Source organism: Bacillus rossius, chromosome 16 (genome assembly GCF_032445375.1).
Source record: "Bacillus rossius redtenbacheri isolate Brsri chromosome 16, Brsri_v3, whole genome shotgun sequence".
Classification (NCBI taxonomy): Eukaryota; Metazoa; Arthropoda; class Insecta; order Phasmatodea; family Bacillidae; genus Bacillus; species Bacillus rossius.
The window spans coordinates 20,367,378-20,382,444 of NC_086343.1; the positions used below are offsets into that span (position 1 = coordinate 20,367,378).

At 37.6% G+C, this 15,067-nt stretch overlaps 1 protein-coding gene across 3 annotated transcripts in view; it reads right to left on the reverse strand.

Moving 5' to 3' along the window:
* Positions 1–15,067, reverse strand: part of LOC134540206 (uncharacterized) — a 316,176-nt gene that overhangs the window by 201,050 nt on the left and 100,059 nt on the right. For all 3 annotated transcript variants that reach the window (XM_063382792.1, XM_063382791.1, XM_063382789.1), the window contains exon 2: positions 10,299–10,399. The gene's annotated coding sequence lies outside the window, so the exon portion shown is untranslated. The remainder of the gene's footprint in view (positions 1–10,298; positions 10,400–15,067) is intronic.

The window sequence follows — 15,067 nt, forward strand, 5'->3', positions numbered from 1 at the left end:
AATATCACGTAATTTCCCCCCCCCCCCCCGCAAGAAACAGTGTAAAATAGCAAGAAAACTGGGTTAAATTAAGTAAAACATGTTTATCCGTTAAAATACGGCTAAATCCTACACAATAATGTTTATCGCGGTTATGCGAACGCCACAAAGTCACTCTTGGGACCACACATTAGACCCTGTGGACTGAATTAGAATGAATATCCTTTTTACGAATTGTAATACGTAGTTTCTGTTTAAGTATTTTATTGTTCGATTTTCTCACTGTGATTCTAGACTACTTTTTGTCTTAAATACTAGTTTTAACTAGTCTTAAATAAAAAAAATCATTATTTTTTTTTTTAATAAATCCAACGCAATCAAGCACATATGAACGTATTTACACTAAAAATGAGCATTTTGAAAAATATCACGTGTGAATTAGGGAGGCGGGGGGGAATTCGGTCGAGCAGAATATCACATCTCACCAAGGAGGGGAAAAAGGGGGGGGGGGTGTGAGGGGAGTAGAAAAAATCGCCAAAATCGCCTCACGTGACGAATGTACGCCCCCTAACCAAGAGAGACCATGCTTGTTAATGTCGTTCACACACATCCTTAAGAAGTACATACTCAGACATCGCAAGCACATCCACGACTAATCTTCAAGTCTTTCAATCTTCATGACCACGCGCACGCAGAAAATTTCAAACGAAATGCTATGGTGGCAGGATATTTTATTGTGTTACTAAATTTTTAGGTTAACTTAAACCATATCAATTTTTAACAATCCTGTAATTCGCTGCAGTATTTATTAAGTCGGCAAGTTATATATATATATATATATATATATATATATATATATATATTTAAGTCCTGGCGGCAAACTGTAAGACAAAGCCACTCCCTGCTTTCGTCCGACCAGCCTCCAGGGCGTTCTGTCCAGGGCTGCCAATAGAGCCAACCTATATTATACCGCTTGGTCTCTGAAATTATACAAAATCGGATATCATCATACGAACAACCAAAACCGTTGAAAAAATAGTTTGCAACAAGCACTTATAGTTATTAATTTTCCATTGCTGTGACACGATAAATTGGTAGAAGATTAAATATTCAATATCTGTTGATTTCTATCAATTTTAAGTCCCCAGTCTTGCCTGACGGGAAAAATTTATTTCTTTGGCGGTAAAATTTGAATCTAGAGAAGCAATGAAAATTTTATATTTGCGAAAAGTCATGTCATGCACCCACATTTACACACATAGACAATATATAGGGGAGAGTTGGGTAAAACAGGGTAGTTGGGTAGAACGGGGTACCACTGTTATTTTCCGTACACGTGCTGCTATCTGTGTGTACGTTTGGTAAGTTACTCCTCTACACGTCGTCACTAGAGTGAGGTAGTATGAAGTGTCGCACAATATTCTTTCGTGCGTAATAATGGAAATTACAAATTTATGATGTTTCACTAAAATGTTTAGCGTGTATTGGCTATACAATATTTAATCAGTGGTTGCAGATATATTTTATGGTAAGTTGTATTCAAGTAAAGTATTATATTTGCTATGTTGTGCCATAGTAACCGATGAAATTGACGGGTGTTAAGATTTTCTGTTTTCGTTTTTGCTTGAGAACCTGCATGTAGGGTAAAACAGGGTACACAGGTAATGGGTAAAACGGGGTAGTACCCCGTCTGCCCAATCAGTTTCCTGTTTTAACCATCTTTTCGATCAATTGTGCAAATGACTTTTAAAATTAAAAATAGTATTTTTATGCACACTAAATGTTATACAGAGTTACCTACAGTACATTTATACAGTCACCCAAAAGACAACTACTGACCGAGCTAACTCCAGGCCTTCAGAAACGAGAGTAAATGACACTGTTGGTGATATTCCATTGACTGCTGCAACAACTGACCGAGCTAACTCCAGGCCTTCAGAACCGAGTGGAAATGACACTGTCGGTGATATTCCACTGACTGCTGCAACAACTGACCGAGCTAACTCCAGGCCTTCAGAACCGAGTGGAAATGACAGTGTTGGTAATATTCCTGGGACATCTGGTTTGGTATCTTCACCAACTGAATCTCGTTTAGGCCTATCTTATAAAAACAATCGAAGTGCTTCATCAAACAGTAGCTTCACAATCCACCGACTACAGTGATGCCGATTCCCCATGCCAAAAGAATTCCTGCAGAAGGAAGAGGACGACGAAGTGGCAAGGCAGCTGTGCTGACCGACTCGCCATATAAGAACGAACTAATTATTATTCAGTCAGCTTCACCAAAATCTTTAAAAAGGAAAAATGCTGGTGTGTCTAAATCTCAAAACAGTTCTAAAAAACATATGAATAAAGAAGACAGCAACAAATCCATACCAACAGTAACTTTGCGTGTGTCTGATGATGATGACGTTCCTTGCATGTATTGCGCTGAACAGTTCTCCACTTCAAAATCAGCCGAAAGTTGGGTGCAATGCTTAAAGTGTCATTCTTGGAGCCATGAAGGATGTGCTGGTATAGACACAGATGACTGTAGGCCATGTGAATGTGATTTCTGCCAGTTTGGAATATAGACTCTGGCCTTATTTTGTGTTCTGACGGGCCTACTAAGCCATATTAGGCTAATTAAACAATCATATGTTTTGTCAGATATTTGGGTTAACCGCATATGCAAGGTTGTATTATACATAATTAGATTATGCTATTAGACTAACCACTTCCTCAAAACTAACAGTGATGTGTTATTGTTGTTCAAACAATGTTTGTGATTTTCCGCAATCCAATGTTTTTGTGAAGTTTTACTGCAAATATAGAGGAACATGTAAGGTGAAGGCTTATAAATGAATTTTTTTTCTTAATTCTCATATTTTTACTGACAATTGTATTTATTTGTCACACTACATGTTGTTCAGAATTTTTTATAATGCACATATTTAATCATTTAAAAATCTGCTTTCTGTACCCCGTTTTACCCAACCAGTTGGGTAAAACAGGGTAGTGTGCATACATTCAAATAATGAAAAATCTCTGCAATAATAATATTTCAGAAGACACGGTACTAGTTGCAGAATTAAACTCACATTATAATCTACGCATGCTAATGGTTTCATACATATACCGCAATATTAAAACAATAAATTTAAGCGATTTATACTAAGTACCCCGTTATACCCTACTCTCCCCTATATATTAGGTGCATCACGAGTTAAGAATGAAAATGAAAATTAAGAATTGTTACAATAATTATAGACATTATATGACCATTCTCATTGTATCCAATTATTAGAGACCTGCAAAATTAGCGGTTTCGATGGCCTTCAGGATAGACTGCACATTCCCCTGTACACTCGGGCAAATAACGCAAGTTCAATGGCTGCCGACTTGTAAGTCGTCTCAGCTGGTTTGTCTGTGATTCGATCCTTCTTTTTGTTGAGGGTTTATAACTGGTTGAGATTCGTCCAGATGAACAGTAAGCCAATAGCAAAATCATCTAAGAGGTATATGTGTTTGAATTCTAGCCTATCACCGAAAGAAATCCGCGAATTTTGCAGGTCTCTACGCAGTTATACAGAGACATGGGCTATACAAACAGGATACATGGGATACCCATATTATACACATTTTGTATCCAATTATACCATCTGGCAGCCCTGATTCCGTGGTGTGAAGTCACGCGACCTGCGACGGCAGGTGGTGACAGAAATGACTCACCTCACTCACCTCGTCACCCCGGAGGCCTGTCAACGCGGAACGCGCGCGCACTGTTTAGCCCCACTTTTACAATTACGCTTTACCACTTTCTCTCCAATATTTATCGCTCATGTTTACAAATAAGAAGATAGACCTGGGAAACATTTTAATGTATTATTTGATTCTCCACAACTTTTGTTTGAAACTTTTTTCGCTTAAACGCCTAGGTTCTGAGAAAAACTGAGTCAAACCAATTTTTAACCCTTTTCTCCAAAAAATTCACGTCCGATTTCAAAAAAAATTAACACCATTCGATTCAGCGTCCTCGAATTACCCTTATTTCAAGTTTTCAGGTCTGCAGGTAAAAAGTGCTTACTTTGCCTCTTATTGACTGGCCTGTCTGTCATCCGTAGCACACGAACACGTGTTACGATCGGCAGATTTTTTTGACGATAACCATCGCACAGAAATGGAGTGATTCATAAATTCTTTTTTTTTTCCCCTTCATGTTCTGCATCTAACGAAACTCGCTTGAATTCAAAATACGATTTTGCTATGTTGTTTTCAACTTGGTGTGTGACTTATTTTAAACTTAAATGAATATAGCTAACAAAAGGAATATAACTTGCAAATAACTGTGATACTTTGCTTGGTTAATATATATATTTTTTATGTTAATTCACAAAACCAGTATTGGTGAAATTATTTATTCTTTGAATATTACGTTAAAACTATTTTCAATATTATATTTATTTGAAATAGCAAGTTATTTCAACCATAAAACTCCTTTAATCTATTTCTAAAATATTTAGTATCAACCGTATCAAAGTTTTACCATTGCGTTACACGAATGCATCCGATTTGAAACCAACCAAATCTCAAATAAAAAATTGGTTGTCTGTCGGTTTACGGACGATAGTTTAACGTGACAACGTCATAACAAAACATTGATGAAATTATCGCATACTTTTATGAATAAAATTGAATCATTTTTATTGAATTATCACTATTTTGTATGGATACAAAGGAGTGAAATGAAATCTACAATATAATTGATAAATTTAATTTTATTTGCACTTATTAATTCAAATATGTTTATTACTTTAACGAAGAGATTATTTTAACTATAACTTTTATACATGTTTGCTATTTAACTTCTTCCAATCTGTGTTATTCTGTTAAGGATAGGACGATGATAAGAAAAGTAGGAAACGAATGGGAGTGTTTCAAGTTTAATTTGCCTCGAAAAAGTCAAATCGATGGTTGTTCCAATCGAGTGGAAGAGAGATAGATGCGGCGCAAGCGTACAATGAGCGTAACGGGACAATGAGTCATCCTTTTTCGTGCGTGCAGCCGGCGTTCATCGATTTATTAGACGTTGTCACGTCAAAACGTTAGGAGTAACTAAAGTTTGAATATGGTACGCTCATTGGGCGATGTTCATTGGGCGCTGTTCACGGGTTACATCAAACCTGCGTCAATACTCTATGCCACGAGGTAGCTTACCCCAACACTGCACGACCTCTCGTTCGTTCTTAAATCTTATCACAGCAGCGATCGTGACTTTGAAATAATTAACCTAAGCCTCTCCCTGTCTCTTGTTCCTTATTTCATTTTTTTTCTTCATCTCGACACATCTCTCGACCAAATAATATCTCGAACATTTATAATCTCTCGAGAGAAAAAAATACACTCTTGAACACATCATCTCTCATACACACCATCTCTCGAACACATCATCACACCCACGAAAACATCAAATCTCGATCATATCTCCAACAAATCATTTCTCTCTAACACATCGCATCTCTTACACATAATTCTCTCGAACACATCATCTACCTAGCATATTTATAATCTCTCGACGCATCAACTCTCGGTCATTATATTTCAATTTTACGTGTTTATTTATCTCTTTATCTTGCTCTCTCTCTCCCTCTGTAAAACATTATATCTCTGTCCCTCTTGTTTCTAGGAAAGTTCATCATTGAAGATCTCTTTGCCGCCGCAGATTGCAGCGGGAAGGGAAGGAACTATCAAACACGAACTTTTCATTTCAATTTTTTTTTTTTGCTCGTGCGTACACCAAACAACGTGAGGAGAGTCTCTCCCCCCCCCCCCCCCAAACCCCTTAGCAAAGGGAGAGATGCAGACGCCCGTATATCACTCGGGTCACTCGGGCGCGAAAGACGGGGCGAAGCCTCCGCGTGATTTACAACTGCTGATTAGGAGCCTGTTGCGGTAAGGTAGTGGTGGTGGTGGGAGGGGGCGGGGAACTTTCCCCCGTCGGCAATAACACGCGTGTGCATGCGTGTGTGTGGTTACTTGGGGGGAGTGGAGGGGGAGGGGGGAGAGGCGGATGGGCGGAGACGCAGTAACTCACGGATGCTGATGGCAGGCGAGGACGTGGTCTACCATACGCGCCAGACATCCAGACAGTCTTGATCCCCCGCGAGCCCACAGGGCTGGCGCCCGCATTGGCTAGCGCCTCTGCGGCTCTACGCTGCGTGCCACCCCAACCTGGACGCCGTGCACACAACACAAGCTCATTGGCTAGCGACCGGAAAAATTCGCGAGTTCAATGACCTGCAGGATATGCTCCATGATCCTCTATGCACGCGGGAAAATTACACCAGCTCATTGGCTACTGACTCGTGACACCTGTTAACTGGGACGCTAGTGATTCGATACTTATTATGTTTAAGGTTCTTAATTGGCCAAGTGTCATTCAGATAAACTGTGGCCCAATCACCGATGCAGTAAAAAGGCAAACGTTTTTCGGATTCTAGTCCGTCACGAAATGAATCCGCGAATTTTTCCGGTCTCTACTCATTGCTAGAGACCGGAAAAATTCGCAGATTCATTTCGCGATAGTTTGAAATTCATACACATATACCTTTAAGCTGATTTTTATATTGGCTTACTGTTCGTCTGGGCTACTCTGGACCAATGAGAAACCCTCAACAAAAGAAGTGACGAATCACGGGCGAACCAGTTGAGACGACTCACAAGTCAGCAGCCAACGAACTGGCGTTATTTGCCCGAGTGTACATAGGACTGTGTAGACTATCCTGAAGGTCATCGAAACCGCGAAAGTTCAGGTGCCTACATTTCTAGGGGAAGGCATTTTTTGCGAATAAACCTGAACGCCTGTTAGACTGCAACAAGGTACACCCGCATCAGCGGTTTCATCTTTTTGATTTGCGGCCGTCTGCGAGAGAGAAGTCGTTGCCTTGTTTGACCGAGCCTCTCAGGACGCGTTTGCTTCCCCGCTGGATTTCTATGATTGGTGTTGTAAAAATCGACATGCATGCCAAATAAACTCACCCAATCACGAAACACAGATAATTCTACAGTGTTTTAACGTTTAGCTAGTCTCGGAATCTTTTCGCGAAATCTGCATGGCCCTACGTCATTTCCCTTCCTTCAAATCAACAAACAAACAAAAAAAGTCAGGCTGTTTTACATTCCAACGGAATGTTAATTTTTTTTGTAATTACATATATTTGAAGGATATTTTCAAAAATTTTAAACTCGATATCTCCCTCGCATTTTTTTTTTGTTCTGGTACAAATATTTACACTTAGTGTAATATCACGCGTGTGAAACGGCGCAGAAGTTTTCACTTCCTGGTTATTACACCGAGTGAACATCCGTTGAAAATATTTGTGGCAGAACAAGAAATCGAGTAGTAAAAAGAAATGACGGAAAAGAAAACCTGAAGAATCTACATGACGTGTGAGACGAAGATCTCTTTCCTGCCACTTGAAACTGTAGCTGCGGTTTATAACTTTGGTCCGTGACGTGCAACCAGTAGCACCAGAATAACCCATTTTCAACAACTTTTACTTGCAAAGAACCCACTTCAGGGCCGGATTTAGGGGAGGGCAACCGGGGCGAAAGCCCCGGGGCCTCCACAAACGGAGGGCCCCCACAATAGAGACTTCGGAAAAAAAATCTTTCAAATTCCGACAAGTAAACACTAGTAAACATATTTTCCTTTGATGTTCTTTTTTTCACTGTTTTACCTTTACCTACAGTACTTTGTACCTACATACATGATTATATTATTGTTAAATATTAACAGAAATATTCATTAACACAAAAATTTAACTAAATATAATTCTTGTCTCCGATTATATTTATGTATGTTTTTTTTTTTTTAAAATACTATGAGAATCTACTTGATTTCACACTAAATAATTTATTGGAAAACTTGACTGAAAAAAATTGTTCATTTTATTTGGATAATAATTTGGGGCCAGGGGGCCTCCGCTCCTCTGTTGCCCCGAGGCCTCCAGACCTCTAAATCCGGCCCTGACCCACTTGATGTTTGTTCACGAAACGCTGACAACCTCGTGATGTTGTTTACAAACACTGTTTGACAGAACAACAGCGGCAATAAGATGCGTAGACGGTTGGTACTACTCCCGAGAACTGTCGGAATTAAAGACATGTCACATGACGCAGGATTATAGCTGAGCTGGGAGCACCTCGAATTTTTTAATCGTCCGCCGGGCGTGTACCACAATGAAGTTATTGTAACTTTGTACAACACATGGCTATGGTTATTTTTGCACACACGAAATACGTTTTTCGAAAATATAGAGTAAATCTTAACGAAAATTAGCGCATAATTTTATATTTTAAGTGATGTTAATTCAATCATATATATATTTTTTTAACCATGGAAAAGATACTCGAATATCCAACAATTTGACTTTATTTTTTTTAATATATGTACTTATAAATGTGCGCAGTTAATACTGGAAAGCGATGTACTATTGGAGCTTTCACTATTGTAGGCACCGGAAAAAACAGAAAGGAATAATGCTCACGATAAGAATCTGAACCCACTATTTTGTAGTGATACTTTTTTTTCCGTGTAAATATACAAAATTTACACATATCTGTAAGCTTACATTAACATTTTGTTCCATATACAAAACATAATTGGTTTGCACGTTTGCAGTGTAGCAGAGAGTTCACAATTCAAACTCCGGCAACGCAGAATTATTCTCTGAACTCATTGTTTATGTACGTGACGAATATTAAACACTGTTTAAAACGTGCAAATTGTCTGCCAGAACTGTACCGTTGCTGTGAGGGTTCTTTGCATCAGATCGGTCTTGAGATTTGTGAACAGTAATATACCAACTAATTTATGTTTTTGAGTGGAGTCAGTTATTTTTAATTGACTGATTTCAGTCTTGAAAACTCAGACATCGTAACACACCTCTCATACGAGCTATTATCGTTGGCTATACTTTATTTTTGTAAATCTATTTTATTTTTCACAAAACAGATTTTTCTCTACCTTTGTACCTGACTAATAATCCTGCTCTAGTATTTATTTCGCTTTGTTATTGTAACGTAAAAAGACAGTAATCTCGATAAAACTTTTTTTCAATAAAAATTTTAACATAGAAGTCCCTGTTTGTAATGTTTTAAAGTTTTATCACTTCACAAACACGTGAGAACACAATTTCCCCCCCCCCCCCACACAGGGATTTCTGGCCATGATCAATTCGAAACGAATTTAAACTATTTCACACAAAGATGAAGCTAGGTTTAGTGCTACTCATTCGAGCTTTGTCCATAGCCGTGTGAACATAATTCAAACTATGAATAGTAACGTATGAACAAAAATAAAATTTTCACTTATTTAAATGTCTATGCATTTGAAATTTTAATTTAATTCAATTCTCTGAACAGACGCACTGTTTGTCATGGAAAATAATTAAAAATAAGAAATAAAAATTGAAACATAAACACGCCTAAATCAGCTGATGTCGAACATATGGATCCCAACGATGAAACTAAACAGGTATTATCGCCAACACAATGACAATAGCACAGACGAACACATTCAAACTTTAAATATCAACATATGCCGTGGAAGAAATTCAGGCATGGAAAAACAACCACACAGACGAACTAAGTGGGCTAACAACGGCGATACAGTTTTAAAAAGAACAGCAAATTCAGACAAGCAGCAAACCTGGAAAATATAGCGAACATAAATTTTATTTTGTTTTCGGACTAAGCGAAAAATACGCTATTTTAACTAATTCTAGTAGAAGTGTCTCCGCAAAAAAAAAGCTAAATAAATCACATGGACATGTTACTATATTCTGTGTCATGTAAACTGTTTTAAATTTGACAGTTCTCTCTAAAGTAGCACCAATGACCTAAGTATCCTTTTGCCACTGTTGTTCTGTATACAGTTTTTGAAAACATATTTACTGTTCGTTAACAAACACGTGATGTTTTGTGAGTGACAGTTTTGGAATGGGTACCACTGGTATTATTTTATTATTTAACCATACACACGTATAGGCCAACCACACACATACTCGTACCTAAAGTTTCTCACAAATGAAGGATCACATTCACTACCATTTCAAGTTAAGATAAATATTTTTTTAATATTTAAAAACAGACCTTATGAAAGCTGAGTGTGAAATTCGTTGCATTATCGGCTCTTCAAGTGCATACAGTCCGAAAAAAATAGGTTTTCTTGCCTTTGTGATAATTTTGATTATCAGTGAACATCATCTCGTGCCGTAGATTTTTACAAGACTTTACCTACAATCACCATTATCAAGGGAACTTAAATATTCACTAACCTTAGAATCTTGCACCTTCAATTCTTGAAGATCTTTTCGATATGGAAGTATGGGGGAGGGGGGAATGGTAATGTTCGTTGCAGACTCTAGTCCAAGAAGACCTGTAAACAAACAAAATAAAACATTGTACTCAAAAATAAAGGAAAACAAATTTTCTCTGCAAATGACAGTACCTACTACAGATAACCGCTCAATACCGACAATTTATTTTTTTATAGTATTACAAAACATTTCAACGCAAACTTATTCGCAAAATCATGTTCTTGTTGCTACAAATATTCCAGAGTATAGTGTACAATACATAGTTATGTAATAAATAAAACTAATGATATGGGGCAGGTATTTTGCGCAGGAAAATCAGACTGCTATAAGGCATGGCGGCATGGCCTTACCAGCGGTTTCTTGCTTGTAATTTGCAGCCGTCTGCAAGAGAAGCCATTGCCTTATTTGGCTCGGTCATTCAGACGGACTCTTTCCGTCTGCACAAAATTGCTGTGGTTCGTGTGCTGGCAGCTGACACGTATATGGGAGAAATCCCACCAATCACGAAACACACAAGATGTTGCGTGTATCGGCACAAGAGATATTCTGGAAATTACCTGCGTTTAAAACACATGCCCGAAAAAGCAAGTGTACCAAATTATTGTGAACACCGAGTTAATAGCATTTGTTTGTGAGTCCAGCTCATAAATGAGTTAGAAAATACACAAAATATAAAATATTTTGGCAAATTATTTTCTATAAAAAGCCTTCAAAAAAATTTGCCTCCATAAATATTTAAATATTCAAACAAAAATATATCTAAAACTCGATATCATGTGAATATTGAAAAGTAAAATCATTGCCACGAGCAGGGAATGTATGTATGTAAATCTTGCTTGCTGCAGTTTCAATTATTTGGATCAAAACTTAATGGGTTGTAGAGTCTAAATTTAGTTCGTTGTGGGTGGTTTAGTCAACAAAAGAGACAATAGCTTCCTAAGTGACGTCTGTATACAGATTTTTGAAAACTACTTCACTGTTCGCCGAGAAGAATGGAACTGAACAGGACTCGGTATACCGGTGACATCGAGGTCCTTCGGAGACGAACGAAAGGCGGAACCGCAAGATAGACCATGTGAAACGAAACGTATTAGCCGTGGAGAAATCGAAAGTACTCTGAGAAAAACCACCCCACACAGAAATCAGTTGCCAAGATATAGTTCGTAAAAATACACCAAATATACTGTAACTTTGTACAACTCATAGGTATGGTTATTATTACTGACATTTCTAAATTCGTTTTTTACAGATAATTCTGAATATTTCTTACGAAAATTTGCTCATTCGTATATATTTCGATTTGTTTCATTCAAGCATAATTTATTTTTAACATGTAAAATAAAATCGAATATAAAACAAATTACCTTTATTTTCTATCATTATGCTTATTTACGTGCTCAGTTAATACTGGAAAGCTATTCAGGGAACGGTTTACAAATACGTAACTTTAAATCTTGGAGGTACTGGGACAACACAAAAAGAATAAATGCCCGGGTAAGAATCCGAACCCAGTATTACTGCGAACACAATTTTTTTAGTGATGCAGTTGTTTTCATATACATGTACAGATTTACATATATATGTAACTTAACATGAATATTTCTGTTCCGTTTAAAAAAAAAACTTACAGTGCAGTCACTGACGTCAACCACAATATTTCACCCACACTCGCGAAAATATTCCTGGTTTCGGTGATCGAACCTTTGACCTTGGAGATGCAGCCAGCGATATTGAACTACGTGAACCAGAAGATCGGATCACAAGTTGTAAATTTTTCGCCTTACATCTACGAAGAACGCTGGCTGTAAATGATCCAAGGATCTTCGTACATGTATCCTTATGTTCGTAAATTCTAGAGTTCAGAACTCAACATAAATAGGGACCGGAAAAATTCGCGGGTTCAATGACCTGTAGGATGAACTCCATAGTTCTACGTACACTCGGTCAAACGCCACCCACTCATTGGCTGCTGTCTTGTGAGACGTCCCAACGTAGCAGCCTGTGATTCGATAAAGCCTTAAGTTGGGTGTTTCTCATTGGCTCAGAGTGATCCAGGTGAGTTGTGAACCAATGGCAGAGGCATCACTGAGGTATAACTATTTGTATTTTAGCCTATCGCGAAATGAATTTGCGAAATTTTCCGGTCTCTAAACATAAATAATCTCGTGTCATTAACGAAACCTTCAAAACGTCCTTTGGTCCACAGTACACGCGCATATTTGCCTGTTTACAACGGAACACAGAACTCGAGAAGGTTAAACGGGAAGTCGATAGTCGAAAATTCGGAGAAGTAGGAAGTAAGGTTTTTTTTTTAGACCATCCAATATTCCGGAACTACGAAGAATTCTTCGGGTGTTTGAGATGCTTTCTTAATTGAAAAAAATATTAAAATTTAATATGATTTATTAAAGCATGCAGTTTCCTGCACCTGGTGTGGGAAAAAAAACCAGTTGTGTTGCCAGGTCCTAGTTTTTTTTTAATTTCCCACTAGATTCCAGCAAAACAAAACCCTGATTAACACTAGCTAATGACAGTTTGTGTTAAAAAAAATTGCACGCCAAAGTTGACACTGAGTAAGTGCTGTTGAAAAAGTTAAACGAGGGTATACTATGTCTTACAAAAATTAATTATTTCTTGCAAAAATTCGTTCTTTTTTTTCAGGTTAGATTTTCACACGTCCAGGTGATCGTAAGTAAAATTAAAGGTCGGTTATTTTACGTCATCGTCTTCTAAAACACTCTGAAATCGTTGAAATGTATATATATAAATTATTATTCCGATTATCGCAGTTGCGGATGCAAGAAATCAAGGGGTGTAGAGAGGTTTAAAAGTGTATGTGTGTATGTGTGTGTGTGTGTTTGTGTGTGTGTGTATATATATCGGTAGCGTATACATGAATAATTTTTTTTCTTTCGGAGCAAACACGTGGAAAGGGATGATAAAAAAGTAAGAAATAAACTTTTAAAAGTTTTAACGTGTATTTTAAAAAAATAGTGTATGTGACTACAGTAGCTTTTAGATGACGCGGCTTATTACGAGGTTGAAATATTGCAGGTGTGTGTGTATATATATAATACTAGCTGACCCGGCGAACTTCGTACCGCCTTAGCGTAGCAATGATGCACTACTTTATTTTGTATAGCTGACCTATCTTAGGTATGAGTACCTATTCAATTTGAACTGGAATCTATAATATCCTCCATATAAAAATGAATCCATAATTCCCTGGTATCACTATAACTGAAAAGGACCTTACTAATTTAATTAAATAAAAAACAAAATATATATTGTCAAAATAGTGTTTATTCCATAGGATTCAATAATTCCACTAATGTTTTTACAAATTGCTATTGAACAACTTGGCATTTTTAAGTAAACAATGAGCTCAATACCACGCGCGCTCTATAAATCAACTAATAGTCTCTGTACCCCTCACTGCTTCTCTCTACTCTAATGCTTTTTGATAAACTATATTTTTAGTTTTATGTTCTGGCGCGTAAATAAATAATGTTGATGGTTTTCAGACACCGGAACAGGCGACATACAATTGGCCATGTGAAAAACATGGATTTTCTAGGTTGATGCCACATACACTTAGCGACTGCCCTTGCGATTTATTTATTGACATTGCAAATGCAAGCCGCACTGGAAACTGTAAACGCTTAAAGCTGAATGTCATAAGGTTACTTAAAAAATATTTATATTGTACAAAGTGTTGGGTTAGTTTGGAAATAATTTTATATATGGTGGTTCAGTATTCTTAAATTTTCTAATTTTCCGTTAAATTTTTTCTTTCATAAGAACCTTCTCGTGACAATAACAAACACAACAAAAAAAGAATTAGTGAAATCGGTTCAGTCATTTACGCGTGATGGCGTGACCAAGGGAAATAGGAATTCATTATTCTTAAATTTTCTAATTTTCCGCACAATTTTCTTAATTTTTTCTTTCATAAGAACCTTCTCCTGACCATAGCAAACACAACAAAAAAAAATTAGTGAAATCGGTCCAGCCGTTCACGCGTGATGCCGTGACCAAGGAAAACGGGTTTCATTTTTATATATATAGATATATAATATATATATATATATATATATATATATATATACCCAAAAAGTTGAAAAAAATATTTAGACTGATCCAAGGTGATTGTTACGACACCTGCAATATTTCAACTGCGTAATAACTCGCGTCATCTAAAAGCTACTGTAGGCGCATGCACTATTTCTATAAATACACGCTAAAACTTTTAAAATATTTTTTTTTCTTATTTTTTTTTTTCATCCCTTTACACGTGTTTGCTCCGAAGGAAAAAAAATTTCTTCCTGTATCCGCTACCGAGTGTTCGGGTATGTTCGCGTGTGTTCGCGGACCGATCGGTTCGGGGTCAGTGACACGAAGGCTCTCCAGAGATGATCGACGAGAAGGAAAAGGGGGGGGGGGGAGGGGCCTGCGCCCACGCGCCACCTCACACGAGGGTCAACCCCGCGTAATCTCGAGAACGTTACAACTGCGCAGTTACGTGACGGACGGAATGTGTATTTGCATGCGATTCCCCCCCCCCCCCTTTTTTTTTAACACAACTAAAAGTTAAGTGTGAAGTAGCTAGGTTTCTGGGTTGTAGCCGTGTCCTTGGTTAAATAATGCACCGACGGTTTCGGTCGACATTGCAGTCGCCATCGTCAGGGAGCAGTTAACTACAGTAGGTAACCTTGGCAAATAATTCA